This window comes from Vicia villosa, unplaced genomic scaffold (assembly GCF_029867415.1).
Source record: "Vicia villosa cultivar HV-30 ecotype Madison, WI unplaced genomic scaffold, Vvil1.0 ctg.001170F_1_1_1, whole genome shotgun sequence".
In the NCBI taxonomy this organism is placed as follows: domain Eukaryota; kingdom Viridiplantae; phylum Streptophyta; class Magnoliopsida; order Fabales; family Fabaceae; genus Vicia; species Vicia villosa.
The window spans coordinates 32,429-38,168 of NW_026705514.1; positions in this window are offsets into that span (position 1 = coordinate 32,429).

A 5,740-nucleotide genomic window follows, 5' to 3' on the forward strand; every position below is an offset into this window, starting at 1 on the left:
TGGATCAACTATATTTTGACGGTATGGCCATTTCAAGTCGATTGGGATTCCCTGATTTATTTGTTACATTTACCTGCAACCCAAATTGCCCTGAAATTAAAAGAGCATTGTCAGGAACAGGACTACAACCCCATGATAGGCCAGATATCATTTCAAAAGTTTTCAAAATAAAGTTTGATACCCTCATGGATGATATTACAAAACACCATGTCGTCGGTAAAGTTATTGCATGTAAGTTGTTTCATTTAATTATACTACATTTGAATCACGTGTCTGTGGAGTACCAAAATATTACATCAAACTAACTTTCAATTTTATAGATATGTACACCATTGAATTCCAAAAGCGGGGATTGCCACATGCGCACATATTGATATTCCTACACCCTCAGAGAAAATACCCAACACCATCTGACATAGACAACATCATTTCTGCTGAAATTCCCGACCCTACTGTTCATCCCAATTTATACAAGTTGGTTAAGGCACATATGATGCATGGACCCTGTGGCCTCGCGCGCATGAACTCGCAATGTATGAAGAATGGAAGATGTTATAAATACTATCCCAAAAATTTTATTGAACACACTATTGTTGATGCAGAGGGATATCCACTTTATAGGATAAGATCAAAAACCTTCACTATTGAAAAAAATGGTATCACCTTGGACAACAGACATGTGGTTCCATATAACACCAGATTTCTTATGAAATACCAGGCACATATAAACATGGAATGGTGTAATCAGAGTACTTCCATAAAATATCTTTTCAAATATATCAATTAAGGCTATGATAGAATAACAACAGCAGTTTCAACAAATAACAATCAACTTGTTGATGAAATCCAACAATATCTCGATTGCAGGTATGTCTCCCCCAATGAAGCATGCTGGCACATTTACTCTTACAATATTCATGGCAGAAAACCAGCTGTGGAACGTATGTTCTACCATTTGGTTGGGGAGAAACCTATCTACTATACAGATTATGCACGCATGGAAAATATGCTGGAAACTGCAAGTGTGACTGAATCAATGTTTACTGCATGGCTGGTGGCAAATGCTAAATATGAAGAAGCACGGACATTAACTTACGGTCAATTTGTCTCAAAGTTTGTTTATCACAAAAAACAAAGAGAATGGAAACCGCGTAAAAAAGGCTTCACCATTGGACGTCTCATATGGGTTCCGCCAACAGCTGGTGAACTGTTTTACCTCCGCATGATGTTGACGGTGGCAAAAGGACTAACAACTTATGAGGAAATCAGGACAGTGGGTAACATCCAGTTTGATACATTTAGAGATGCGTGCTTTGCAATGGGATTTCTTGAAGATGACAAAGAATATATAGCTGTTATAAAGGAGGCAAGTCATTGGGGGACAGGTCATTTTCTTCGAAAACTGTTTATCGTCATGCTTTTGTCAGGTGCTGTTAATCGCCCTGCACATGTTTGGGAACAATCTTGGCTCCTATTATCTGATGGTGTCTTACATACACAAAGAGCGTTGGCTGCAAATCCAGGTTTGTTAGGAAAAATAAAATAGCAAACAAAAGAATTTCTTAATAACAATCTACAGATGACTTACCAACAATATTATAACTCAATTCCTCATATCAATGCAGAATTAGTCCTCACACAAGAAGAGTTACAAAATTTGACTTTAATAGAAATTGAGAAACTGCTTCAAGCAAATAGAAGGACACTAAAGGATTTTAGTCCTATTCCATATCCGAATGCTTATGTTCTTGAACAGTTGGGAAACAGAATCATATATGACGAGCGTAATTACGATACAGCATCAATGAACTCGGAATTTGAAAATCTGTTTGTTGCTCTTACAAGTTACTATTGCATCAATTAAATTCATTTTATTTTACACTTTGAAATTCAATCAATCGATTATTTTAACACTCTTTTACCCTCACTATTATATTTCTTAGATGAGCAAAGAGGTATTTATGAAAAAATTATGCAAGCTGTGGAGTCTCAGAATCCTGCCATTTTCTTCCTTCATGGTTATGGTGGTACCGGAAAGACATATATGTGGAGAACACTCGCAGCAGCTTTAAGATCAAAATATGATATATGTTTAACTGTTGCAACTAGCGGTATAGCATCTTTGTTACTTCCAGGAGGTAGAACTACACATTCAAAGTTCAGGATACCGGTTCCAACTATGGACAATTCTACTTGCAAGGTTGAATTCAACGATGATGTTGCAGACATGCTACGACAGACAAAGCTTATAATATGGGATGAGGCACCAATGGCACATAAGTATGCAATAGAATCGCTTGACAGAACTTTGAAAGATGTTATGAGTGCAAACAATAATTCCAGTGATGTATTTGGTGGAAAGGTTGTTGTTTTCGGTGGTGATTTTAGACAGATTTTACCTGTCGTCCCCAGAGGCAGTCGTTCTGATATTGTACACTGTGCCATAAATGCATCTTACATATGGAATTCAGTTGAGGTGTTAAGATTGACAAGAAACATGTGGCTTCAAACAGGATCAACACAGACTGATAAAAATGAAATAGCACAGTTTTCAGATTGGCTTTTAAGAATAGGAGAGGGCCGAGTATCTGAGCCTAATGACGGCACCGCCGAAATCGACATACCACCTGATATTTTGATAACAGAATTTGATGATCCAATTGTGGCCATTGTCAATACCACATACCCTAATTTCATAAATAATTTCCAATTCGTTGATTACCTTAAAAGTGGAGCAATACTGGCCTCTACACTGGAGATCGTTGATCAGATCAATGACCATATACTTAACTTAATGCCAGGTTAAGCAACAAAAATATATAATTTAATGGATTATATTAATTGATTTTATGCTTTTACTAACTATGTTCAGTCAACAATGCAGGAGAAATTCGTGACTACTACAACGCAAATTCAATTGACAAGTCTGAGATTCATGACCCAACAGTAGTTGATATCCTCACGCCAGAATTTCTAAGTTCCCTCCGAACATTAGGTTTGCCTAACCATCACTTAAAACTAAAGTTTGGGACACCTATAATGCTCACGAGAAACATAGATCAATCTGAAGGTTTGTGTAACGGCACAAGGCTGTGCATAACAAAGATGGCAGCCCATGTACTCGAGGCTTCAATAAGGGGCGGTAAAGGTTTGGGAAATTTGGTTTACATACCTCGAATGGACATGTCACCATCCCAATCACCATGGCCATTCAAACTGAATAGAAGACAGTTCCCTATTATAGTTTCCTATTCTATAACAATCAACAAATCACAAGGACATTCATTGGATAACGTCAGTTTGTACTTACCAAGAGATGTATTTACCCACGGCCGGATTTATGTTGCATTGTCAAGAGTAACAACAAAAAAAGGAATCAAAATACTGATACATGATGAAGAAAAGAAATTCAAGGAGAAAACTACAAATGTTGTGTATAAAGAGGTTTTTAACAATGTCTGAGTTTCAAACATTTATCTCAGTAATTATGTAACAGCAGTAATATATATTACTAACAGCATTCTATGTTATACTACATTAATTTCATATATTAATAGAATCTTATGATGCGTTACTGTTAAAAAATATAACAATTAATTATATCTTCATATGTATGTTGTAATGTTTTATGGTACCTTTCTCATTTATATTATTAAGCCTCAATGTATGTATAGCAAAACATCTAAATACCAAAATCTTATATATTAATATAAAGATGGAGCTAAGTCCACCGGGGAATTACAAAATATTGATAGATAGATACTTATAAAAAACTTTTACATCATTTTTCAATTTTTCAACATTGTTACAAATATCTCCTTGCTGATGGAATCCTTAATGCTGAAACCCATAAAGTCTCCATCAAGCAGGCTCCTGTCCTTGGCAAATTTGTACCAACCACGCCCTAAGAACATCTGACCCTTTTCAGTACGATGAACTTCACATTCATACCTGACTTCCCTTTCCCAGTCGACCAAATCTACGAACCTTACTCCATTTAGCCAACGACTTGCCACAACATGCTCAGGAATTTCCTACAATATTAATATAAAACAACATTAGATTTTCCCATTAAGGGTCCTAAGACAATAAGCCTAAAACGAAAAATAACTTACAAGAAGACATGACTGAGCCATCTTCCCACACTACATCTTTCTTCCAGATACAATATGGTAACTCAATAGGCTGCTCTGCATGGCCGCTAACATCCTCACCATCAGCTTCATGGCATCTGAAACATAATACAAGCAAACAACATGGCCAATAAACCAATGTGTTGTCAAACCTTCTAAATAAAAACATAAAAACGTATACTCAACATAAACTGATTCAAACATACACAGAGTTATCAGAAGTGACAGCTTTCCCCACAACCATTTTGTTCACCGAGTTTTCTTCACCTACATGCAACCATATTCAGCTTTTCAATTCAAAATGTAACAGAACAACCACTCAAATGATATGTTTACCTTTACCTCTCATTGCTTGATCAACTTTTCCTTTCATCTTTTTAGAAATTCGCAGCCTACACTATTGTTTACAGAGTAATGATGACTGCTTCAGTTTTTAGTGCTTTCAACCTTCCTACACATTACTTATATAACACTCTAAATGGACTCTTCACATACCTGCTACTTTTCCACCGTCCAATAGAATTCAATGCAATTGTTCAATTAGTCTTCTTTGCGTTTACATCACTTCAAAACAATTTTCATTTTATTTATATTCCTCATGAAAACACATTTACTGCCCATAACCCAATTGATCTTTCACCTCCCAATATAATATAACACATTACAACTATTTTATAACTATTTAATATTACTATATTATTGTTTAACATATACTATTAAATTGAATTTTCAATTCTTCATAAGTCTATTGTTGTATGTTCACCATTTAGATTTAATAGGCAACCATTTACTGGTCCTGTTTCACTACTTACAGAGATCATGTTTGACTACTTTAATAACCAACAATGATTAAATTAGGAACCCAATGGTAATCAATTTTGATAGAGATCCTGTTTCACTACTTATAATAAGCAATACTTAATTTAGAAACACAATGGTAATCAATTTTGCAAATAAAACCATGGCAGAGTTTGCACAATCAATAAAACTTAATCCCAAAACTGATAATATTCAATTAAAAAACATACATATACCATAATTGTTAATCTTTGTTCACATACACCATTGCCAAAATTAACAATAAAAAACAAAACGATAATTCACATACAAACTAAACTAACAACAAACTGTCCTATTCATCCACCACAAACATTGCCAAACCAACAACTTTATCAACGACCACCACTGCGCTCCACTGTTACCATAATATCTAACACTGGCGGGTATCGAATCACAAAGTGCACTTTATCTCATTATTTCAATTCAGTTGCCCTTGCATAGTCAAACCACTCTCCGTACAAATATGTTTCCTTTCTCTTTGGCCTCTTCTTCACATTGCACTCATATGGGTACCCGTTGTCCACATCATAGAGAACTATCTCTGACATTCCAGCAAGACCACATTTGTCTACTACTTCTGCAGGAATATGCTGCACTCATTGACAAACAATACCAGTTACATTACATCTGTGTATAACAACATTGTACAAACAACTATAAACTTTACGCACTACTTACCATAACATTTGAGCAAAACTTATTTACATCATGAACTTCACGAGTCCAGTACTTTTCTTCCAGCTCCTCCTGTATAGGACTCATTTCCC